The sequence below is a fragment of the Macaca fascicularis genome, chromosome 2 (genome assembly GCF_037993035.2).
Source record: "Macaca fascicularis isolate 582-1 chromosome 2, T2T-MFA8v1.1".
NCBI lineage: Eukaryota > Metazoa > Chordata > Mammalia > Primates > Cercopithecidae > Macaca > Macaca fascicularis.
Genome location: NC_088376.1, coordinates 96,324,822 through 96,351,596, shown reverse-complemented (window position 1 = coordinate 96,351,596; position 26,775 = coordinate 96,324,822). Strand labels below are relative to the sequence as shown.

Below are 26,775 nucleotides of genomic sequence, written 5' to 3'. Positions count from 1 at the left end.
AACTCAGGCTCTCACTTTGGATCTTCACATCTATGGTGCATATTGGTGTCTAGTGGAAATTTCAGTTTTAAGGCCCTATTCTATTTATATGCATTGACCTTTTTATCTTCATAAGGTCAGACAACATTTTCCATTTTTAACATGAGAATAATTCATCTCTGAGGGCCCAGAGAGGTAAGGCCAAGGTCACCCAACTGGCCAGTGACAAAGCTAGGATGCCAACCAGGTCTATCTGGCATCCTCTGGGAGGTGCACACTCAAGCCCAAGAATCTGAGGACACATAGAGAAGCGTGTCTCTCATTTGAGGGCCCAGGCCCTGGGTGGCGACGTGAGGCTCCGGGCTGCCTAGAGCTGATCTGTGTCAGCTCCTGTGGCTTGTCGTTGCCCACTTCCCCACAGGACACATTCCGGGACCTAGTTTCGGAGAGGCGGCTGGGAAGACGAGATCGATAATTCTACCCTTCTGGCAAAAGCCCCATCTGGATGTGACTTTCAGCTCGAAGGAGTGCGCCAGGACGGCTGACTCACCTGGTCTAGCATCCAAGCCAAACACTGGGAGGAAAGGGCTCAGTTCAGCCAAGACTGTGACTGCAGAAGAACGGGGATCCTGCACTGGGATCCCAGCCATGCCCTTACCTTGGTGTTTTCTCAGTCTGTGTGGGCCTCCTTTTCTCCATAACTTCTGCGAGCTGTGGTAGCAAGGCATGCCAGTGCTTCCACAGGTGGCCCAGCGCCACACAGGAAGGTGTTGAGAGGTGCGAGATGGAGCAAATGACTCAGCTGGTCCCTGCAAGAGGGGGAGGATGTGGCACTGGCCAGCTCCCAAGATGGACTGGGTTTGGTCTCCAGGGAGGTCCAGTCTGGTGGGCATTTCCAGCATAAGCAGTTGGGCAAGAAGCCAGGGTCCATCCACAATGGAGTGTCCACCAAACATCCTGATGCACAGCAAAACACTAAATGAAATAGAAAAATATTTCCAATACATTATTAAGTGAAGGGCCTGGACAGCAGGAGCCCATCTTCATCAAAGCAGTGATCTTGCTTCTGGAGAACAGGCCTGAAAGGTAAAGGCACAGACTGGGTGCTTGGCTCCATCAATTCCTGTGGGTTCTTCAAAGGGTCAAAGAGGGTCCCAAGGCTGACCCACAGGTGTAGGGTCAGGACAAAGTCCAACCCCTTCCCCTTCTTGGAGTCATAGCCACTCACCTCCATCTCTCCTATATCCTCTCTCAGGGACCTGCGGGCTGGTCTTCTACACACTCTAAACACAAAGGGAGTTTTCTTTTTTTTTTTTTTTTTTTTTTTTTTTAGACGGAGTCTCGCTCTGTCGCCCAGGCTGGAGTGCAGTGGCGCGATCTTGGCTCACTGCAAGCTCCGCCTCCCGGGTTCACGCCATTCTCCTGCCTCAGCCTCCCGAGTAGCTGGGACTACAGGCGCCCACAACCGCGCCCGGCTAATTTTTTGTATTTTTAGTAGAGACGGGGTTTCACCGTGGTCTCGATCTCCTGACCTTGTGATCCGCCCGCCTCGGCCTCCCAAAGTGCTGGGATTACAGGCGTGAGCCACCGCGCCCGGCCAAAGGGAGTTTTCATAGCCCACACCATTTTCCTCAGACAACTGGGCCACTCACTGGGCACCCATTTGTTAAATGCTCCCCTCAGTGATGCCAGGAGGTCCCACTCCCACCCCAACCCCAGCTTCTGGGTTTGTTTATTTTGACTCTTATCCTCTCCATCAGAAAGAAGGAAGGACTGACCTCTCACTGTTATGCATATACACTTGCCTATGGATTCTTAAAGAAAGTTCTAGAAAGAGGCCTGGCATGGTGGTTCATGCCTGTAATCCCAGAACTTTGAGAGGCCAAGGCAGGTGGATCACCTGAGGTCAGGAGTTCGAGACCAGCCTGGCCAACATTGTGAAACCCCATCTCTACTAAAACTACAAAATTAGCCGGTGTGGTCCCATGCACCTGTAATCCCAGCTACTCAGGAGACTGAGACAGGAAAATCGCTGAAACTCAGGAGGTGGAGGCTTCAGTGAGCCGAGATCTCGCCACTGCACTCCAGTGTGGGTGAGACAGAGCGAGACTCTGTCCCAGAAAAAAAAAAAAAAAGTTCTGGAAAGAAACACAGCAAAATGTTAAGAGTGGTTGTGACAAGGCCTCAAATTCCTAATGCCTTCTCCTCATCCCTCCCTGGAGTCCGCAACCATCTCTGAACCCACATCCATCCCTCCCTCCAGAATCAGAGACTGAGGCAAACTCTCCATCTGTGTTCTCACTGCCTCTCGCCGTGTCCTTGCTCTACCTGCTATGTAAAACTCATCTCCGAATACATCACAGAGTTGTCAGGAGTAAGACTTGTGAATTCTTCATGTAGTATCTGATCAATATAAAGAGCTCAGCCAGGCGCAGTGGCTCATGCCTGTAATCCTAGCACTTTGGGAGGCCAAGGCGGGTGGATCACCTGAGGTCAGGAGTTCAAGACCAGGCTGGCCAACATGATGAAACCCCGTCTCTACTAAAAAAAATACAAAAACTAGCCGTGCATGGTGGTATGCACTGTAGTCCCAGCTACTTAGGAGGCTGAGGCAGGAGAATCACTTGAACCCAGGAGGCTGAAGCTGCAGTGAGCCAAGATCACACCACTGCACTCCAGCCTGGGTGACAGAGTGAGACTCTGTTTCAAAAAAAAAAAAAAAAAAAACAAGAAAAAAAGAAAGAGAGTCCAATACATAGTAATGATGATAATTACTCCACTTCTCAGTGCCTCAGTTTCATCATCAGTAAAATGAGGTGATTATAGCACCTACCTCATAGGATTGTTAGGAAGAATAAATGAGGCTGGGCACAGTGGCTCACGCCTGCAATCCCAGCACTTTGGGAGGCTGAGGCGGGTAGATCGCTTGAGGTCAGGAGTCCGAGGCTAGCCTGGCCAATATGATGAAACCCTGTCTCTACTAAACATACAAAAATTAGTCAAATGTGGTGGCAGGTGCCTGTAATCCCAGCTACTCAGGAGGACGAGGCCTGAGAATCCCTTGAACCTGGGAGGCAGAGGTTGCAGTGAGCCAAGATTGAACCTCTGCACTCCAGCCTGGGCAACAGAGCGAGACTCTGACTCAAAATAAACAAACACATAAATAAATAAATAAGCCAAATGTACGTTAAGTACTTAGAAAAGCTCTCAGCACATAGTAGGGGCTCTGTAAGTGTTTGCTAGTGACAGTATTAGCAGGACTAATCAGTATTGCTAGTATTTGTACATTCTTCCATTTCCTCCAAAACCTTATTCATCCATTATTTCTCCTTTCTCCCACAATTTTTTTTTTTTTTTTTTTTTTTTTTTAGAGATAGGGGTCTCACTGTGTTGCCCAGGTTGGTCCTGAACTCCTGGCCTCAAGCGGTTCTCCTGGGCTTGGCCTCCCAAAGTGCTGGGATTAGAGGCATGAGCCACCATAACTGGCCTCTCCCACAATTAAATCTGTCTTCAGGTTCATTCTCTTAGTTTATTGAGTCAACTATCTCCTATCCCCCACATCCACCCCATGATCTCGTTAGCCAACCTCTCTCCACCCCTCAAGGCCAGCCATCTGAAAAAAAGTGGGTTTCAATATTCAGTCTTGTGCATTTACTCACATTTAGTTCAACACCACTGATGACACAGCACAACCTGTCTCTCCTCCCACTTCTCTAATGAAACTCGTCCAGCAAAGGCCACAGGTGACTGCCGTTTACCAAATTCAAAGGACACTTTTCAGTTTTTATATTTCTTGACCTTTTTTCCTTATCTGACCCCACTGAACTCACTCTCTCCTGAAGCTTTCTTTCCTTGCCTCTCCTGTTCCTCTCCTACTTCTTTGGACTCTCATCTCAGCCTCCTTACCTGAGTTATTTCCCTCTGCCCAGTCCTTACATGTTGATGCTCCCCACGACTCTGTCAGCAGCCTCCTCCTATCCTCATCCTCCCCGCTCTCCCTGGAGAAGCTTATGGGTTACCATGCTACTGATCACCTTTCTCCTATAACAATAGAGTCACCATTTCTAGCCCCAGCCTCTCTCCCAAGCGCTAGACCCACATATCCTAGTACAAGCTGGATGTTTAAACCTGGAGTTCTCACAGCCCTGTCTAAAATTAGACTGCACTTATCCTCCTAAACCTGCACGTCCTTCTGGGTTCCCTACCTAGGTGGTGATGCCATCAATGCCATCCTTCTACTGGGAGGCTCACAAAACATCCTAGACTTCTCCCTCTAATCATGCCTGAAGTCTGAGCTAATTTCCCTACCTTTGCTCAAACCCATCTGCTTCTTTCCATACAAGTCCATGTCAGATGCAGGCAGGCAAAGCATTGTCTCAAAGTTCATATCCATCCTCCTCCTCTCCTTCCTTCTTTTGCATTTCCCTCTTTCTCCATTCACTCACTCAGTCAGGCAGGCAGTCAACAAACACAGGTTGAACATCTATACCATGCTAGGCCCTAGAAATATGAAGAGCAAAAAAAGACAATGCCCCTAAGCTCAGGGAGTTCACAATATAGCAGGACAGGGAAGCCAAGAACCCCAGAATCATGAAATTTGCACACACAAGGAGCTCAGAGGCAATTCTTTCTTAACTAAGTTACATAAATCTGGATTGTTATGCCTTTTACTATGATATTTCAAACAAAAAAGTAAAGCACTAACGTATCTGACATCCAAGCACCCAACACCCAGCTCTATGGAATTCTGACATTTATCTTTCTCCTGTATGTTTATACTATATAAAATATATGTAACTACATATCTATTACATTTTCAAACTTTATGTAAAATGTATCACATTCTATATGTCATTTTACAAAGTGATTTTTTGATCAACGTTATGTTTTTGAGGTTAGCCACGTTTGGATTTCTTCCTTTCCAATTCTTGTACCTTTTTTTCTTATATTATTGCATAGGCTAGGGTTCTCCAATGTGGAAAAGACGTGATGAGAGCAGCCATCCTTGTTTTACTCCTGAGTTTAAAAGAATGCTTCTGGGCTGGGCGTGGTGGCTTATGCCTGTAATCCCAGCACTTTTGGAGGCCAAGGCAGGCGGATCACCTGAGGTCAGGAGTTCAAGACCAGCCTGACCAACATGGTGAAACCCCATCTCTACTAAAAATACAAAAATTAGTCAGGTATGGTGGTGGGTGCCTATGGTCTCAGCTACTCAAGAGGCTGATGCAGGAGAATCACTTGAACCCAGGAGGCAAAAGTTACAGTGAGCTGAGATTGCACCACTGCACTCCAGCCTGGGCGACAGAGCAAGACTACATCTCACAAAAAAAAAAAAAAAAAAAAAAAAGAATTGTGCCATGTGAGTTTGTTTGCTGGTGATTTTTGACAGGTGACCTTTATCATGTTCAAAAAGCTTCCTTTTATTCCAAATTTGGTTAAGTTTCACCATGAATGGATATAATTTTTTATCAAATGACTTTTTCTTCATCTCTTAAGATGATAATATATTTTCTCCTTTAATTTTTTAATATGATGAGTAGTATTCATAAATTAAGTTAAACTTTCTTATATTCTAGTATTAAACTCTAAAAATAGGCTAGCTAATTCATTTTGCTCATATTTTATTTATGACTTTTGTATCTACTTTCATAAGTGAGTATATCAGTTCTCTATTACTCTTGAAATAACAATAGCTGATTGAAACAACAATAAAATATGCTGGGAGTGGTGACGCATTCCTCTAGTCCCAGCTACTCAGGTGGCTAAGGTGGAAGGATCGCTTGCACCCAGGAGGTCAAGGCTGCAGTGAGCCATGATCATGCCACTGCACTCCAGCTGGGCGACAGAGTGAGATCCTATCTCAAAAATAATAACAATAATAATAATAATAAACAGGTGGAAGCTACAATGTCTGTCGTCACTTAAGCTGAGATGTCACATACCATTATTTTCTGCACCACCCTACCGGTTACACAGATCAGCCCTATTCATTGTGGAAAGGTGTGACACAAGGGCATGAGCACCAGGAGGTAAGGATCACTGGGGCCATACCAGAAGCTGGCTCCCACATAAGCCCTGCAGAGTTATTTGAGGTTTTTGTTTTTTTTTTTTTGTTTTTTTTTTTTGTTTTTTTTTTTTTTTTTGAGACGGAGTCTCGCTCTGTCGCCCAGGCTGGAGTGCAGTGGCCGGATCTCATCTCACTGCAAGCTCCGCCTCCTGGGTTCACGCCATTCTCCTGCCTCAGCCTCCCGAGTAGCTGGGACTATAGGCGCCCGCTACCTCGCCCGGCTAGTTTTTTGTATTTTTTAGTAGAGACGGGGTTTCACCGTGTTAGCCAGGATGGTCTCGATCTCCTGACCTCGTGATCCGCCCGTCTCGGCCTCCCAAAGTGCTGGGATTACAGGCGTGAGCCACCGCGCCCGGCCGTTATTTGAGTTTTTAAACATGTGTATGTATATCTTTAATAAAAATGAAAAGTTTAAATGAGTTTTTGGCTCACGCTTGTAAATCCCAGGACTTTGGGAGGCTGAGGCAGGTGGATCACCTGAGGTCATGACAAACATGGTGAAACCCTGTCTTTCCTAAAAATGCAAAAATTAGGCCAGCCACAGTGGCTCACACCTGTAATCCCAGCACTTTGGGAGGCCAAGGCGGACGGATCATAAGGTCAAGAGTTTGAGACCATCCTGGCCAACATAGTGAAACCCCATCTGTACTAAAAATACAAAAGTTAGCCGGGCGTGGTGGTGGGTGCCTGTAGTCCCAGCTACTTGGGAGGCTGAGACAGGAGGATTCCTTGAACCCGGGAAGTGGAGGTTGCAGTGAGCCGAGATCGCGCCACTGCACTCCAGCCCGGCAACAGAGCGAGACTCCATCTCAAAACAAAACAAAAAAGCAAAAATTAGCCAAGTCTGTCCTAGCTACTCAGGAGGCCGAGGCATGAGAATAGCTTGAAGTCAGGAGGCAGAGGTTGCAGGACGCCAAGATCATGCCACTGCACTCCAGCCTGGGTGACAGAGTGAGACTTGGTCTCAAAAATAAAAAATAAAAAATAAAGGAGTTTCTGTTGTAGTCAGTGCTCATTTAAATTTATCAATGTGTTTTATCTACTTCTATGCTTAATAGTGTTTCATGTGCTCTCCCCTTTTTTTCTGGTTCATTTTTCTTCCTGAAGTGTATATCCTATAATAATTCTTTCAATGAGAGGCTGCAATTTACATGTACTGAAATGACCCCTTTTGTCTTAAATTTCAACTGCAAGTTAGCTGGGTATAAAAATCCAATTGGCTGGGCGCGGTGGCTAACTCCTGTAATTCCAGCACTTTGGGAGGCCGAGGCGGGCGGATCACGAGGTCAGGAGATCGAGACCATCCTGGCGAACACGGTGAAACCCCATCCCTACTAAAAATACAAAAAATTAGCCAGGCGTGGTGGCGGGCGCCTGTAGTCCCAGCTTTTAGGGAGGCTGAGGCAGGAGAATGGCATGAACCCGGAAGGCAGTGGAGCTTGCAGTGAGTGGAGATCGCACCACTGCACTCCAGCCTGGGCGACAGAGCGAGACTCCGTCTCAAAAAAAAAAAAAAAAAAATTCAATTGGCACTTTGAAGATACTACTCCTTCATCCCCAGCCTCAGTCTTTGCTGAGGCCCAGAAGTTACTTTTTAAGAAATCTGTCTTTTTCTCAGGTCTATTGTAAGGTTTTATTCTCTTTACCCTTGATGTTCTGCAATTTCCCCAAGGAAATTTCTCAGCTTCTATTTCCTCGTATATTGTTTCACTGCCATTCCCTTTATTCTCTTCCTCTGAAACTCCTATTAGACATACATAGTCCTTCATACAAGCTGTCCTTCATGTCTCATAACTGCTTTTATATTTTTTAATCTTTGTCTCTGTGTATTGTATTCATGTTAATTCCTAAGTATTGTCTTCTAACTCACTAATTCTTTTTGTGTCTAGGTTATTCTGTCTACTGAGCTTTTTTTTAATGAACAAACTTTTCATTTCTAAGATTTCTAATTGATTCTTTTCACATCTACTTGTTCTTGTTTCATTTTGATCTGCCTTCATTCATGTCGTGTTAATTTCCAATGGCTATTAAGCCTTCATTTGCTATTTTTGGCACCCTAAACATTTTTAATTCTTTGTAAGACTTTCACAAAATTAATTTAATCTACAGCGAATTCATATTCCACATGGTGATTTTGTTGACTGTTTATCTTTCTTTCTTTTTTTTTTTTTTCTAAAGATGGGGTTTCATCATGTTGGCCAGGCTGGTCTTGAACTCCTGACCTCAGGTGATCCTCCCACCTCGGCCTCCCAAAGTGCTGGGATTACAGGCATGAGCCACCATGCCCGGCCTTATTGACTGTTTTTCTTACCATTGTTTCTCATCTATTTTGGCTTACAACTTTACAGTGAGTTGGAGCGTTTTCTACCTTGTTTTTACATCTATTTCTCACTCTGTCTCTAACTATCCTGAGCTAGGACCTCAGGCCCAGCTGAGAACCAGATCTTACAATAGCATTGCAGGGCTCCACTCTGTTGCGGCATGAGGACATCACAGCTACAAGCACGTAGCCAGAGGGTGGCTTAGCTCAGCATCTAGTCAAGAATCTGTCCTCACCTTCCCACAACTCAAGCCCCAAGCTATTTGTGGACAACTGGCTCCGCTCCCCCTCCCCCCTCCCCACCCATTCTCCAGACGCCTGGCTGCTGGCCCCTTTGTAGCATGGAGCACTTCAGCTCCCTTACCAGGAGCTCTGCATCTGGCAGCTACTGCTATTTCCAGACCCCGAGGCCGGCAGGTCCCCGGCCCCACTCACCAATTTGCATTTCTGGTCTGCTTCTGGTACACAGAGACAGTCATTTTGGCTGGGGCCCAACTATGTCCTTTTGTTTATCATTTTTTCTATTTTATTCCTGATTGCTGTGTGTTTAGAACAGAGAGAGGAGGCCACAGCGTGAGCCCACTGTGCCATCTTGGCTGGAAGTCCAGCACTGAATTGTGAGGCTACCGTACCTGTAGAAAGTCCCATGTCTCCTTTCATTCAGGTAAAAGAGGAGAGATGGTTTCATTAAAACCCAGTAAGCTCTTTTCTTTTGAGACGGAGTCTCACTCTGTTGCCCAGGCTCAAGTGCAGTGGTGCGATCTCAGCTCACTGCAACCTCCATCTCCCCGATTCAAGCGATTCTCTTACCTCAGCCTCCCAAGTAGCTGTGATGACAGGCGTGCGCCACAATGCCCAGCTAAGTTTTGTATTTTTAGTAGAGACAAGGTCTCACCATGTTGGCCACGCTGGTCTTGAACTCCTGACCTCAAAAGATTTGCCCACCTCGGCCCCCCCAAAATGCTAAGATTACAGGTGCGAGCCATTGTGCCCAGCCCACCCAGGAGGCTTTTACACTTTGCTATGAATTTCCTCTCAGGATAACAGACTGAGCCCGTGTGTTTCCCAGTCACACACACGCTGAGGGTTATTTGAAAGGGGAGGCCATGTCTAGGCGTGGTGGCTCATGCCTGTAATCTCAGCACTTTGGGAGGCCGAGGTGGGTGGATCACCTGAGGTCAGCAGTTCAAGACCAGCCTGGGCAAGTTCAAGACCAGCCTGGGCAACATGGTGAAACCCCGTCTCTACTAAAAATACAAAAATTAGCTGTCCGTGGTGGCGGGCACCTGTAACCCCATCTACTTGGGAGGCTGAGGCAGGAGAATCGCTTGAACCTGGGAGGCAGAGGTTGCAGTGAGCCGAGACTGCGCCATTGCACTCTAGCCTGGGCAAAAGAGTAAGACTCCATCTCCAAAAAAAAAAAGAAGAAGAAAGAAAGAACGAAGGAAGGAAGGAAGGAAGGAAGGAAGGAAGGAAGGAAGGAAGGAAGGAAAGAAGGAAGGAAAAGGAAAGAAAGGGGCGGCCACGGGATGCAGACAAGGCCTAATCAGCAACCATTCCTCCCTCCTCAGAGCAAAGCTGGGCCTGGGAGTAACCGTGGGTAGCGGCTGGTGCTGGGTACCATGGAAGGCGGGTGTGGGGTGAGGCGCTTCTGCAAAACGTTCCCAAGGGAGCATCTCCCCCTGGTGGCCATCAGAGGAAGCGGCGGTGCTCTCTGCCAAGGACAAGGCCGCGAGGAGTGAAGATTTTCCACACCCAGCCAATCGTGCAGATCTGGGACCTGTGGACATGGCACCGGCAGCCTAAAGGTCCCACTGAAACAGGGTCCAGGGCGGAATTCTCTCTACAATCTCCCCTGCTGTGCCGGGACAGAGCCCACTCTGCTCAGGTCTGTGTAGAGGCGGCTCCCTCCTGCCTGGCCCTTCTGAGCCTCAGAACATTGACTCCAGAGACCACTGGGTCCATAGAGTTTTTTGGATGGATTTTTAAATTTGAATGTCCAGACCCTTCTTGAGGCCACACAGAGGACTGAGGTAGCGCAGTCTGTGTAGGGGTCCAGAACGTGGGTTTGAGGATTAAATAGACCTGAGTCCGAATCCCACTTGCCACTCATTAGCTGTGTGTTCTAGGCAAGTTACTTAACCTCTTTGTGCCTCTGTTTCTTCAACTGTAAAATAAAGATAATAATTGTATATACCTTAAGGGGTTGCTGTGAGAATATCGCCAGATAACCAGGTCCCTCCTCCCTCTCCCCCAGTCATGGCCCCTGTTTTGGAGGTGCTTGGGCTCTTACTGCCTCTTCCTCTGCCCTTCCTGGAACCTACCGGCTTCCATCAGCCTCCTCTGGGCCTTGGGCAGCAGGGATGGGTCTTTTTTTTTTTTTTTTTTTTTTTGAGACGGAGTCAGTCTGTCACCCAGGCTGGAATGCAGTAGTGCGATCTTGGCTTGCTGCAACCTCTGCCTCCTGGGTTCAAGCGATTCTCCTGTCTCAGCCTCCTGAGTAGCTGGGATTACAGGTGTGCACCACTATGCCCAGCTATTTTTGTATTTTTAGTAAAGGTGGGATTTCACCATGCTGGCCAGGCTGGTCTTGAACTACTGACCTCAAGTGATCTGCCCACCTTGGCCTCCCAAAGTGCTGGGATTACATGCATGAGCCACTGCTCCTGGCTGGGGGCATTTTTTGAGGAGGAGCCAGGCCCAAATGGAGTCACACTGCAGAGGCCCCACATGGGGGCCAAAGTCCTCAGGCCCTGAAGGTGTCCCTGAGAATCACAAACTCACAAATATACCCTCTGGCTGCTGGGGCCTGGGCTTCTCCTGTTTAACTATTTCCCACCCAGTAACCCACAGGTCCCATACTCTCAGGGAACACACACAGAATTCTGGAGCCCCTGCCAGAGGCACAGTTCAAACACAGCAGAGCTGGGCCTGCAGCTGGTCTGTCAGTCACACTAAAGTTATGGGGCACCTGCTCTGTATTTAGCACTGGGGATTCTAAGGGAAGGGATGTGTCTCTGCCTTCAAGGCATTTGCAGCACAGTGGGGAGACTGACTGCAGAGCCCCCTGATGTGACTCACAGGAGCCACTCTAGTGAGACTCTGCAGGCATAGCCTGGGCCCAGATCAGGGTTCGCCCAGGAGAGTCAGGGACGGCGCCCAGAAGAGGGGCTTCTGGCTGGGCACTTGAATGTGGAGTAAGAGTTTGCCAGGCAGACAGACTTTATCGATTCGTTCAATACATTTTCATTCGACACCTGCCACCCTCCCCCGCAGCTGCTGTTCTGTGCACTAAGGATTCGATGGTGAAGAAGAGTAAAGCAGTTCTTGCTGTCCGGGTCCTGGCCTGGCACTCACTGCAGGCCCATGGTGCTCTCCTGTTGAACATAAACAGTTTCACAGAACATCAACATCAGACAAGGCCACTCTGTGGCTGTGATGGAACTAGACAGAAACAAGCCCAAACCCTACAAGTTCTTTCTGACACCCCCTCACTGAAATGCCCACAGGGCCCCATGGCGTGTGTTCCCCTTCACTGCAGCCAGCAATAAACCCCAAGTGCCCCACTACAGGTGGGGTCCTGGTTGAGGGCAATTGACAGTGATGGCTGAGAGGTAGGATTTGAGTGGAGATTGAATGAAATGAAGGGCAAGTCGTGCGGAGATGTCGGGGCAGAACATTCCAGGCAGACGGAGCAGCCGTAAAGGCTCTGAGGACGGAATATGACAGGCAGATTGGAAACCTGCAAATACGCCAACCTAGCTGGAGCAGAAAAGGCAGAGCAGGTATTCCAGGCAGAGGGAATAGATTGTGAAAACCTAATGTGAAGGAAAGTCGGTCCCTGCTGACACGTATGGGTGGTTCTGTGCAGTTGAAATAGAAAGCTAGGCCAGGTGCAGTGGCTCATGCCTATAACCCCAGCACTTTGGGAGGCCGAGGCAGGCAGATCTCCTGAGGTCAGGAGCTCGAGACTAGCCTGACCAATATGGTAAAACCCCATCTCTTCTAAAAACACAAAAATTAGCTGGGCATGGTGGCAGGTGCCTGTAGTCCCAGCTACTCGGGAGGCTGGGAGACAGGAGAATTGCTTGAACCCAGGAGGTGAAGGTTGCAGTGAGCCGAGATCGTGCCACTGCACTCCAGCCTGGGTGACAGAGAGAGACTCCATCTCAAAATAAAAAAAAAAAAGAGGCTAATGTCATTTGTTTTGGTGAAGAGGGATGAGTGCACAGGAAATATGCAATTAAGAGCCTTCATTGCCTTTCATCAGAGATTCTTAGCAAAATCACCATGGACCCAAATGCTCTGCCGGAGTCACCCATGACGGCATTTTCCTTTGATGTGGTAATAGAGTAAGCTGATCAATATGTTTTGAGCAAGGCCTACCAAAGGGAAATGCACTTGTTCGGGACAATTCCTTCATGTTATCACTAAGAGGGGAGAGAATATAGATGGCAGTGCCCCCGCTTTTGGGTGACCCTGCCAGCTCATCCCATGGTTTTGCATCTTCATGATCATCTAGGGGAAAGCCTGACCCTTTGGTTTAGGTCTAATAGAATTACCTAGGCCAAGCATTTGTGTGGTCCAATGTGATTTAGTAGTGAGAGAGATTGAATACATTTCATCACCAGCTGCAATTTATGCCCCGGAAAGAATACAAAAAAGAGTCTGCCTTCTAGTTACTGGCAACATAAACTGGAAATTCCCTGCAGAGGCTCAAGCTGCAGGTGTGAAGACACACACACACACGCGCCACACACACACACGCCACACACACGCGCCACACACACACCACACACACGCACACGCCACACACATACCACACACACACACGCCACACACACACACGCCACATACACATACACACAGGCCACACACGCCACACACACACACACCACACACACACATACACACACACACACACACACACATACACACACACGCCACACACACGCCACACACACATGCCACACACACATGCCACACACATGCCACACACACATGCCACACACACACGCCACACACACGTGCCACACACACACCACACACACATGCCACACACACATGCCACACACACATGCCACACACACACGCCACACACACGCCACACACACATGCCACACACACACGCCACACACACACCACGCACACACACACGCCACGCACACACACACCACACACACACTACACACACACACGCCACATACACATACACAGACAGGCCACACACTCATGCCACACACACACACGCCACACACACACCACGCACACACACACGCCATGCACACACACACGCCACATACACACTACACACACACACGCCACATACACATACACAGACAGGCCACACACTTATGCCACACACACACCACACACATACACACACACACGCCACACACACACTACACACACACACATGCCACATACACATACACACACAGGCCACACACACACCACACACACACACACGCCACACACACACACCACACACACACACACGCCACACACACACACCACACAAACACACACACACACACGCCACACGCACACACCACACAAACACACATGCCACACACACACACACACACACGCCACACCGGCATTGAGCTTTAACCCCAAACCAAACCCAGTCATATCAGGGTTCCTAACTGCTCAGCAATGACAGTTTCCAGCAGGAAAAAATGGAAGGCCATGCGAGGTGATAGCTCAGCATTGTTCCAGCATTGCCATTTCAGAGGGGAAAAAAGTAAACTTTTGAGTCTGTCTGTTTCTAGGTGTCCTGAAATTTCTGTTTCATTAAAATTAGTAGAGTCAAGTACAGTCTAGTCCATGAGGGGAGTGAGCACTGATTTGGGGCATAGCCCAAAAACACCATTCACAAGGTTTCTATATTTTAACCTACTGCCAATGGGGCACCATGGAAGTACTTTGAACAGGAGGAAGACATAATCAGATTTAAATGCTAGAAGGGTCTCTCCAGTAGCTTAACAATGGTGGACTGGGCACGTACATTTATCCTCTTTTCCAAAATTCTTTTTTTTTTAAGATAAAAAAAATTCAGAAGGAAAAGGAGAACAGAAGAGGCGTCAATAGCAACATTTTGAAACTGGAAAGTAGCTAGAAAAATGGCAACCAAGGTAGCAGAACCAAGAAAGCTCAATCCTGAACCATGAGGGAAGTAAACAGCCAATTCTATTTAGACCCCAGACCCACAAATGGTTCAGGTATTGGTGGCACCAGGTCCTCTGAAAGCAGGGAAGAGGAAGCTGGTAAAGATGCAGCCAAAAACAGGAGGACTGGGGATTGGCTCCTCCTGCTACCTCATCTTCTCCCGCTCCTTTCACAGACTTGGGTGTTTTTCTTCTAAAACAGTAAAATTGAGGGTGTCTGAATTCGAACATCAAGCAGAGTGAGGGCAGGGCCACCACACCAAAAATGAGATTAAACAGGAGTTACAAGTCGAAGACGGAAATATGCCCTGTCCCCAGCCTCTTCCCTGTCTAGTCCCCAACACTGGCAGCCAGGTCCCCAACCCCTGCTGGGACTGGAAGAGCCACCTGCAGGAACCTGACTAGCCCACGAAGAAAGTCCTAAAGACTCTGATATCCACACTCCCCATTAAGCAGCCTGGCCCAGCCCAGGCCATCGTGCAGCAAAGCTTGCAACGAAGCACCCTCCCTTTATCCTCACATACACACTCAGGTAAGCAGGAAAGCAATCAGCTCTGTGAGTGGAAAGTGGTTGCCTCTAGGAAGCAATAAATTGGGGTGAGTGGGGGGAGGTGGAGAGGAAGGATGGGAAGAGGCTACTGCTTTTGGTAAAAAGTCATCTTGAGTTACTTGACTCTTTAAACTAGAACTGGTCAGACGCAGTGGCTCACACTGTAATCCAAGCACTTTGGGAGACCGAAGCAGGGGGATCACCTGAGGTCAGGAGTTCGAGACCAGCCTGGCCAACATGGTGAAACCCCATCTCTACTAAAAACACAAAAATTAGCCTGGCACAGTGGCGGATGCCTGTAATCCCAGCTACTAGGGAGGCTGAGGCAGGAGAATCACTTGAACCTGAGAGGTGGAGGTTGCAGTGAGCCAAGATCGTGCTATTGCACTCCAGCCTGGGCAACAGGGTGAGAACTTGTCTCAAAAAACAAAACAAAACAAAAAACTAGATGTATGTAAAGCTGTCATAAAAAATAGATACCAAATGGAAAAAGAAAAAGGTCTAGAAGAGATGGGGAGAGGAGGCACCATCAGAGCAAGAGGGATGAGGAACCGATTACAGTGGTCCAGGACAGAGACCAAAAGGCTTCAACTGAGGCAGGGGCAATAGGAGGAAGAGGAGGTGGAAGTCAGAATAGCTCTGTGATGGTGAAGGTTATGCTTGAGCTTGACTGGGCTAAGAGGTGCCCAGATAGCTGGGAAAACACTGCTGTTGGGTGTGCCTATGAGGGTGTTTCTAAAAGAGATTAGCACTGGAATTAGACTAAGTACAGAAGACCACCCTTACTAATGTGGGTGGGCGTCATCCTCAGGGCCCAAACAGAACAAAAAGGTCGGAGAAGAATACATTTTCTTCCTCTCTCCTCTTGAGCTGGGATATCTTCTCCCACCCTCAGACATCAGAACTCTTGGTTCCCAGATAGCTGAACTCAGATCTAATTACATCTCCAGCTTTCCTGGGTCTCCAGCTTTCCTGGGTCTCCAGCTTGCAGGGAGCAGATGGTGGGAGTTCTTGACCTCCCACCTCCCTAATACCATGAGCCAGTTCCTGTAATACATAATATGCCTTGTACGGCCAGGCACAGTGTCTCACACTTGTAATCCCAGCACTTTGGGAGGCCGAGGCAGGTGGATCACGAGGTCAGGAGTTCGAGACCAGCCTGGCCAATATGGTGAAACCCTATCTCTACTAAAAATACAAAAATTAGCCGGGCGCAGTGGCGCGCACCTGTAGTCCCAGCTACTCAGGAGGCTGAGGCGGAAGAATCGCTTGAACCTGGGAGGTGGAGGTTGCAGTGAGCCAAGATCATACCACTGCACTCCAGCATGGGTGACAGAGCAAGACTCCACCTCAAATAATAATAATAATAATAATAATAATAATAATAATAGGAAGTACATATGTACCTCCTATTGGTCTTATTTCTCCGGAGAACCTTGGCAAATGCAAGCTCCATATGAGGCAGAACTGGCTGGACATGGTGACTAACTGACTGTGGGGGTGAGGAATAGGGGGACTCAAAGACAAGGCCCTGGCTTACAGCCTGGACACCTGGCTAGGGCTGTTCACCTGGTCTCAAAAGAGACTGACCCATGTGTCTCTTCCCACCAATCTCTTCCTCCTGACTTGTGACTTTTCCTTCCCCACGCCAGGTCTCTTGTGCCATGACACACTTCTTGTCCCCCATGTCTACCTGGTGCATGGGCCAGGCCAGCATGCAGGCACAGGATAGAGCCTTGGGTCCCAAGGGCAGGCAGTGACCGTTCTCTCAAGGCCAGGATGGATGGAATTGCCACAGGGGTGGTGGGTAGGGGCCTATGGTTCCGGCCTATGATCTCTCCGGTAGTGCCCAGGGCAAAAGCACTCCTAGGATTTGCAGGCTCTGGGCAAATACATTTGTGGGCTCCTGTCAATATGAACAATTTCATTTTATACTGTATTACAAAAAGTCATGGGTCCACATGAGTGATACAGATTGATCGAAGAGGTCCCTTTGTATTTGTTTATTGTCCAGTCAATGAACATGATGATGCCTCAGAAGGTACAGGACCCATCTTTCCCTGTTAAGTCCAGGAACCATCTCTTCACATTTGTTATTTTATTTATTTATTTTTTGAGATGGAGTCTCGCTCTGTTGCCCAGGCTGGAGTGCAATGGTGAGATCTCAGCTCACTGCAACCTCCGCCTTTTGGGTTCAAGAGATTCTCGTGCCTCAGTCTCCCAAGTAGCTGGGATTACAGACGTGCACCACTACGCCTGGCTAATTTTTGTATTTTTAGTGGAAACAGGGTTTCACCATGTTGGCCAGACTTGTCTCGAACTCCCAACCTCAGGTGATCCACCACCTTGGCCTCCCAAAGTGCTGGGATTACAGGTGTGAGCCACCGAGCCCGGCCCCATCTCTTCACGTTTGTTATGATCAAATTTGTCATTCCTGGCTAACTTCATAAATCTCAGGTAGCAAGACTGTAATTATCCACAATGCCATTGCTTTAGAAAACCTGTTTATATTGAAACAATATAGACCTTTCTGCCTCTGCAATTCCCTAACACCGTGTATTTAAGGCTAGTCACATCATAATTCCACACTGCATCATCCGCAGTGCAGCCCCTGAGGACTGGCTTCCAGTGGCTCTCTCAAAGGTGGTGATGGTGATTCCTCGATAATGATTACCAATGCAAGTCTCACCCAGAGTATGCAAAAAAAAAAAAAAAAAAAAAGAGCAATTCTTTGTGTTCTGATTATATTAAATTTATCATTTGGAATTATAGAGCATAAACATAGAACAGCACATCACCCAAACATGACTGCTTTAGAACTCTTCAGGCCATAATTGCCAAATCCCTAGAATGTGATCTTTCTCTCTGCTGACCCCCAACAGCCTTCCACACACCACCAACAGGAAGGACCAGCCACGGGGCCCATGGACAGAGAGAACAGTCTCCTTCGTGCTCACATAACTGTCAAGGCATGCAGGACATCCGTGGGAAGGCCCCTTGGTGTTGTGAGCTGTTGCTGAGGGTCCTCGGAGGAGATAAGTGGGCCACCCCCAGAGGACTGCCTGACATGTGGTGTGGAGACCACAGAAGGGTTGGGCTGGCCGCCTTAGTGCCATTGGCAAGGTGAGGAGGGCTCACGGGTACACTCGAGTGCTGTCGACCTGAGGCAGCACTGTGGTGGGAGTGCGGTGGGAGGGCTGATGGCTGGGCACACTCACAGTTGAACCCAAGAGTTGGTCGTGGACCATCTGCAGCCCAGAACCTTGAACTCATCCTGCGTCTCACAAATTGAGGTGGACCAAACTCACATGATCCCACAAAAGAAATACTGTGCATGCCAGCGGGAGCAATTCAATCACCAGGCTTCCCTCCTGGAAGTGGGGTCCACGCACAGACCCCAGGACCACAATGTAGGCACACGTGCCGGAGCTCCTCAGGGCATCAGGTTGACCTCACACCCTGAGTGAGGGGCAGAGAACACCACAAAGGACAGACACAGAGCCTGGGCAGACACATGTCTGCCAGGAGGGCAGCTCTGGCTGGCCTCTGTCATCAGATAAATGTTTGAGGAACAGGCTTCTAGAAACCATGACCCATACAGACCCTGTCCAGGCACTGGGCACCCAGCCCAGCTAGCACTGTTGGCCCAGCCCAGACATCCAAGAAGGTTTTAGAACATTGCAAGGAAGGCACTCCAAAGTACTGGGCCCTCTGAGACCGAGCCCTGGGCACAGACCTGCTCTCCCATATCTAAGTGTGGTATCAGCCCACGGAGACAGGTAACTCCCAGCCATCCTCTCACTCCTGAGCTTGGGAGGCCCCTGGTTATTCTGGCACAGATACGTATGATATCCAGGGCCTTCCACGAGCTGCCCTGGGCCTGCCTGTCCAGCTTTATCCTCCCACTCCATATTCCTCCTCCAGCCCCACTGAATCCACACTCTCCTCAGGGCCCTGGGTCCTTCCATTCACTTGCAGTGTCTGAGTGTGGGGGTCCTCCAAGGCTCAGCTCAAGACCCACTTCCTTTATGAGATCTGCCCTAATTCCCCTAGCTGGGAGCACGTCCCCCTCCCTCATCTCCAGAGGCCCCACTGCTCCTCACACCGCTCCGCGCCATTGGGGTTTTCTGCATACCTCAGGTCTCTCTGACTAAATGATAAGAACTCAGAATGCAAAGTCAGTCCGGAGCAGAGCCTTGATTAGACCAAAGGGTGGATAGGGGGAGCCCAGGGAAGCAGCAGAAAGGCCCAGAGTAGGAGACAGGAGGCAGGGGGCCCAGAGCAAAAGGCAGATCCTGACATCTTCAGGGCAAGAGAAACTAAGGAATCAATGGCACTGTATCACGGCCGCCCACACAAAAATATGCGAAGTGTACTTATGCATGAGTACATTTTGACGCCTGAGAAATCCCTCCAGGGGGCCTGTCTGGCTCAGAACGGTCCTCTCTCTCTCTCTGTGATCCCTCCCAACCTACACTTCCACACCTCCACAAAGGTGAGCCCCAGCAGCCATCATTTTCCCGTGTGATTCCATTCTCAAAGCAAATTCCCTCTCTGGGAATCTGGGGCTCAAACACAACCAGCGAGTCTCTGAGCATGGGTGGGACTGGGTATCTATAAACTGCCAAGCAGTGGACACACCATCCTGGACTTGGAAAAACAGCAAAGACCCGCATTCAAAAACAAGGGACTGGCCAGGCACAGTGGCTCACACCTGTAATCCCAGCACTTTGGGAGGCTGAGGCAGGTGGATCACTTGAAGTCAGGAGTTCGAGAACAGCCTTGCCAACATGGTCTCTACTAAAAATACAAAAATTAGCCAGGCTTGGTGGTGCACGCCTGTAATCCCAGCTACTCAAGATACTGAGACAAGAGAATTGCTTGAACCGGGAAGCAAAGGTTGTGGTCAACTGAGATTGCGCCACTGCACTCCAGCCTGGGCGACAGAGTGAGAGTTCATCTCAAACAAACAAACAAACAAATAAAAAGAAGGGACTGTAGCAGATGAGCCAAGATAAATAGTATTATTGTTCAGGTCTTATTCAGAAACAAGCGGTAGAAACCCAGATCCAATCAGCTTGAGCAAAAAAGAATGACTTGAGCTTACCAGCTGCTACGTAGGCGTGGTATTGCCTTGTTCCTCTCTCCACTTCCTTACCCTACTTGGATTTAGTTATTGCCCCATGGTAATTATAAAAGCCTTTAGAAGGGCCAGACTCTATCACCAGCTGGGAGATGAGAACTCGTCCCATGCAGGGGAGGGAGATGAGAACTTGTCCCATCCTATCCACGGGGCTGTCCCAAGGAAGACCCAGACACTTGGAGTGCACTTCAGCCCTGAGTTAATAAGTGGGCCAAAGAACGCCCCTGATGTCTGTGAGAATCTGGAGGTGGTGGTGGGGGCGGGGGGTGTGTGGAAGCTCTGTGATTGACAGTCCCCAGGGCCACGTGGACTGGGAGAGGAATCCCCAGAGTGGGGCAGGGTGGGGAAAACATGAGGAGCTGTCAACAAATCCATTGACCTCAGTCCTGTTCAGAGACAGCTTCCTGACTCCTGGCTCCAGCCTCAGAAGGCCAAGTGCCCCATGTTCTTCGAACCCCCTCCATCCTCCAAGTACATTTTCCTTTTTGGTTAATCTTATTAAGAATGATTTCTGTTATTTGTGACCAAGCTGATTGGATCTGGGTTTCTACCGCTTGTTTCTGAATAAGACCTGAATAATAATACCATTTATCTTGGCTCATCTGCTACAGTCCCTTCTTTTTATTTGTTTGTTTGTCTGTTTGTTTGTTTCAGATGAACTCTCACTCTGTCGCCCAGGCTGGAGTGCAGTGGCACAATCTCAGTTGACCACAACCTCAGCCTCCCGAGTAGCTGGGATTATAGGCATGCGCCACCACACCCAGCTATGCATGATTGGGGTTATCATGCTCTTTTGGTCACAAATAACAGACTTCTGTTATTTGTACGTTCTTAAACTTTTTCCCAGCCAGGTGCGATGACTTACGCCTGTAATCCCAGCACTCTGGGAGGCCGAGGCGGGCAGATCACCTCAGGTCGGGAGTTTGAGACCAGCCTGACCAACATGGAGAAACCCCGTCTCTACTAAAAATACAAAATTAGCCGGGTGTGGTGGCACATGCCTATAATCCCAGCTACTCGGGAGGCTGAGGCAGGAGAATTGCTTGAACCCGGGAGGTGGAGGTTGCGGTAAGCCGAGATCATGCCACTGCTCTCCAGCCTGGGCAACAAGAGCAAAACTCCATCTCAAAAAAAAAAAAAAAAAAAAATTCCCAGATTTATTTTACTTTGATTATGCAAGTGCTAAGTGTCTGGTACAGCAAAAACTATAAGAAAAACAACAGTAGTTTTCAGCAAGAATCCTGGCACTCGGAGGACCATGATGACTGACATTTTGACTTCTTACCTTACCACCCCCCACCCCCCCCCACTCGCACAGTGGCCAATGGAGTTAAGTGACACCACCCTGTAGACACCCTTGTGCCAATTAAGTTGTCATAAAATGCTTGGAGATACTAAGAGATGTGTTTTGTGCCCAGTGGAAAAGAGTTTGAACCCTAATCATATTTGAGGTTCACACAGGCACAGGCAGCGATACTGCTCCAGTGGTGGGTAGAGGCCCAATGGAGGCCTGTAACACGTGCGGTGACTGTACCCCAAGAAAGAAATCACCACGCGTGAGGAAGTGGGCCAGACTCAGCACCTCGAAGTGACAGTCAAGGACAGCAGAACAATCAAGGTGCCCTGGGAGGCTGCTCCTGAATCCTCCAAACTCCCCTCCCTCCTGGAAGGCAAAAATCTGAGGTTAAAGGGGCAGGAGGTGTGGGGAGCAATTATCTCATGAGGAATCCACTCAGCCACATTCCCTTGGAATACTACTTTACTTACCTTGTTTTCCTCATCTGAAAAATAGGGATGGGATGGCAATGCTAACAATCTCCTACGATCCATCCTCCTATGGTCCTACGGAGGACCGCATGTATGTTACGCTCCCATCACAATGCTGTCAGTTCAGGATACTCAACACATGGTCTTGATGGTGATGATGAAGGAGAAAGAGGCATGCCTCACTGCAGAAGGCTGCAGAGTAAAACCCAGTGGGAGGTGGGAGAGGACCACCATTAGGAGCTCAAGCAATTCTGCTATGAAACACATACACCCACTTCCCCCTTAAAAAGCTAAACGGAACTAGGAAGACCGCGGGTCCCAGGAGTCTGGGGATAGGTGACAGAGTTCTAGGTAGTGGCGAAAGAGCGAGCATTGCCCTACAACCCAAGGACCAAGGATGAGGGTGAGCTGTCATCCCCACATGAGCAGCAGGCACCAAGGGCCAGGGTGACAGATGTTTGTCAGAGGTGCAGGAGGTGGCCAGAGACTGGTGGTCACAGATGACCAGCAAACAGCAGGGACAGAGGCCCAGGCAGGGGTTGGGAGACAGTGGCTGACGGAGCAAAGGATGGTGAAACTAGCAACTGAGAAGGCCCTCCATTAGTCCAGGGCACTGCTCTAATTTAAACGAACCCCCATCACTATTTCCACTCTCATCCCTGACCCCAGGGAGCCTGCAGAAGCACAGCAAGGGGAAAGGCTTTGGCCTTACCTTCTGGTGGTTGACAGCAATTGCCCCAGCACACTGCAGACACAGACAAGTAGCTTACCCAGAACCCACAAGTGTGTGGGGCTTAGGAGGCTTCCATGGGAGATTCCTGAGGCTGCTGGTACCACCACAGAACAATCTTTCTTCTCATGGACACAAATAATAGATTATGACCACGACTTTTTTTCCTTTTTTTTTTTTTTCTCTTTTTTAGACGGAGTCTTGCTCTGTCGCCCAGGCTGGAGTGCAGTGGCGTGATTCTCCTGCCTCAGTCTCCCAAGTAGCTAGGACTACAGGGATGTGCCAGCACATCCGGCTAATTTTTTGTATTTTTAGTAGAGATGGGGTTTCACCATGTTGGCCAAGATGGTCTCAAATTCCTGACCTCAAGTGACGGGAGGCCACCTTGGCCTCCCAGTGCTGGGATTACAGGCGTGAGCCACCGCGCCCAGCAGACCACAGTTTTTAAGCAAGGTATAGCAAAGTCACTGCACCCTCCCTGGCTGGTTGCTCTGAGGGAAAGTTCTGCACCAAGGAAGGGCCAGTCACAACCCTGCCCAGGCCTCTAAGGCCTGCCTGCCTCCTATCCTCCACCTGCATCACAGTCTCCAGGGAGCTTTTTAAAACTGTTGCTGCCCAGACCCCATCCCTGGAGATTCTGGTTTAGAAACAGAGCATCATTCTCTTGTAAAATCTCCCAGGCCAGAACCACTCCTCTACATCATCTGTACCTTGCAGATCTCACGAAAATCTACAGTGAAGCAGCTACAACTTGCTAGAGAGCGCTGTGGACTAGACAAGGCCCCATGAATCCTTCCTCAAGGGGACCTGGATGCTGGGCACTGAGTCTATGGACCCCTGGACAGCTGACCCCTCCCTTAAAGCTGAAATGGCCCCTCAAATCCATGTTCCACAAGTCCCTGCCTCTGAATCCTGGCTCAGTCACTTACTAACAGTGTGTCTTTGCACACCTTATCTAATCTCTCTAAGCCTCAGTCTCCTATAAAGTGGGAGTGACAGTACCTACCCCAGAGCATTATGAATGAAATTAAAAAAGCAAACTGGGGCAGGAGAATCGCTTGAACTCAGGAGGCAGATGTTGTGGTGAGCTGAGATCATCCCACTGAACAATCACAGGCTCATGCCTGTAATCTCAGCACTTTGGGAGGCTGAGGCAGGAGGCAGGAGGATCACTTGAGCCCAGGAGGTCAAGACCGCAGTGAGCCATGATCATACCACTGTACTCCAGCCTAGGTGACAAAACAAGGCCCTGTCTCTAAAAATAAATAAACAAACAAATAATAAAAATAAAGAAATTAAGAATTCATGTCACAGAATAAAGAGGTTTTACCCCACATACCCAGGCGGGTCATTCTCAGAGTAAATTTATGTTTATGTTTAAGAAGTACATTTTGTCAGGCATGGTTTCTCACACCTGTAATCTCACAGTTTGGAAGGCCAAGGCAGGAGGATCACTTGAGTCCAAGAGTTCAAGACCAGCCTGGGCAACATAGTGAGACCCATCTTTACAGAAAATTTAAAAAATAGCCAGGCATGGTGGCATGCACCTGTAGTCCCAGCTACTTGGCTGAGGTGGAAGGATCACTTGAGCCTGGTAGGTTGAGGCTGCAGTGAGCTGTAGTCGTGCCACTGCAGTCCAGCCTGGAAGACAAAGTGAGATCCTGGCCCCTCCACCAAAAAAAAAAAAAAAAAAAAAAAAGAAGCATATTTTGGTAGCTCCTGATAGGATCCAGTGGAAAACACAGAGCACCTCTATAGGTTATTCCTGTCACACACTTGAACCAGAATGCAATCAAGACTATATTTAACTTTCAGTTTACAGGAAACATGGGGGATGAAGGAACAAATTAAATGACACTGTGAGTAGGGAACAAATATATCTAAGCAGTAGATCATTCTCTAGAGACAAATTAGTCAGTTTCGCCAACAAATCAAAGGCATGAAATAAAGAGAGGGAGAAACTATAACAGAATGAAAGGATTTGAGAACCATCATGGGAACAAAAGATGCAGTTTGACAGCCAAAGGCACTTAAAGAAAAATTCCAAAATTAAACACAGAATTACCATATGATCCAGCAATTCCACTTCTAGATATCTATCCAAAGAATCGAAAGCAGGGACTCAAATAGATACTTGTACACTAATGTTCAAAGCAGCATTATTCACAATAGCCAAAAGGCAGAAACAACCCAAATGTTCCTCGACAGATGAATCGAGAAATAAAATGTGGACCATACCGTCAGCCCTCTCCATATCCACGATTTCCCACCCAGGGATGCAAGCAACCACAGATCAAAAATATTTGAAGACAGCCGGGTGCAGTGGCTCACACCTGTAATCCCAGCACCTTGGGGGGCCGTGGTGGGCAGATGAGTTGAGGTCGGGAGTACAAGACCAGCCTGGCTAACATAGTGAAACCCTCTCTCTACTAAAACTACAAAAATTAGCCCAGCGTGGTAGCACATGCCTGTAATAACAGCTACTCAAGAGACTGAGACGGGAGAATAGCTCGAAGCCCACAGCTTGAAGCTGGGAGGCAGAGCCGAGATTGCACCATTGTACCAGCCTTGGCGACAGAATGAGACTAAACTAAAAAAAATGTATATATACTTGAAGAAAAATAAAATGAAAAAGTAACAATATAACCATAAATAAATAGTGATACAAAATAATAATTTTCATAGTTTTACAATGTATTCGGTATTATAAGTAATCTAGAGAAGATTTAAAGTATATGGAGGATATGTGTAGGTTATATGCAAATACTGCAACATTTTATATCAGAGACTTGAACATCCTTGGATTTTGACATCTACGAGGATCCTGGAACCAATCCCTCATAGACATCAAAGAATGACTGTACATATAATGGGAGATTATTTAGCCTTAAAAAGAAATGAGATTCTGATGCATACTACTACATGAATGACCCTTGAAAATATTATGCTAAGTGAAATAAATTCAACACAAATGACAAATACTGTATGATTCTACTTATATAAGATGTATAGGATAGAGAATAAGCAAATGTGTAGAGACAGAAAGTAGAATCATGGTTATAGAGGTTACCAGGGGCTGGAGGAGGTAGGGTGAGAAGTTATTGTTTAATGGGTACAGAATTTCTGTTTGGATCTCGGCTCACTGCAACCTCCACCTCCCAGGTTCAAGCAATTCTCTGCCTCAGCCTCCCGAGTAACTGGGATTACAGGCACCCACCACCACGCCTGGCTAATTTTTGTATTTTTAGTAGAGATGGATTTTCACCATCTTGGCCATGCTAGTCTTGAACTCCTGACCTCATGATCCACCCGCCTCGGCCTCCCAAAGTGCTGGGATTACAGGCATGAGCCACCGCACCCAGCCTTAAAATGTAAATTTTATGTTGTATATATTTTACCACGAAAGATAAATTCCACTTAATCCATATCTTGAAAAATATTAAGGGAGACCTATAAACACAGCCCAGAATGTTAGAATCTCTTTGCTCTCATTCCACTCCCCATCACCCACACATGCCTCCGAAGACTTCTCCTCCACACCTACCCACCCCCTCCAGCCCTACAGCCCTCACCCCTGTACCCCACCTCTCTTCTCTCACTCTTAATCAGGTAGATTGACAGCCTCATTCCCAGCAAGAAAGAATGTTTCCTTTCTCAGGTGGGAAAGGAGGGAAGAGGCTGGCTCCAGAAGATTCCCTTTGACAGGATGCCAAAGATAGAAAGGCTGTGGTCATGCCCACAGTAATAATTATTGTTGCATCACATAATAGAAGCCGGAGCACTGTGTCCCCTCCACCCGAGAATGGCCTCACCCTTTCACAGGCATGGGGAGCATTTCTCCCCTCCCTAATGGTTCTCACACCCATTGTCAGATTCAATTACAGTGACGGCATTCAGTGCCAACTATACGCCAAGCATGTACATACGTTTTCTGTGGTCCTTGTGACGATCATGCAGGTAACCATCATTAAGGCCATGTTGCAGCAAACTGAGGCTCAGGCATGGCAAATGACTTGCGAAAGTCACACAGCTAACAAGTGTCATTCTCA

At 48.2% G+C, this 26,775-nt stretch overlaps 1 long non-coding RNA gene across 2 annotated transcripts in view; it reads right to left on the bottom strand.

Moving 5' to 3' along the window:
* LOC123571662 (uncharacterized) overlaps positions 1-26,464 on the bottom strand; it is a 44,019-nt gene extending 17,555 nt beyond the window's left edge. The window contains exons 1-3 of one of the 2 annotated variants that reach the window (XR_006695863.2): positions 26,312-26,464; positions 4,288-4,479; positions 530-954 (exon numbers count right to left, since the gene is read on the bottom strand). This is a non-coding gene — a long non-coding RNA (uncharacterized lncRNA). The remainder of the gene's footprint in view (positions 1-529; positions 955-4,287; positions 4,480-26,311) is intronic. The other variant, XR_012430958.1, reaches the window with a different exon arrangement.
* Positions 26,465-26,775: the final 311 nt, after the last annotated feature.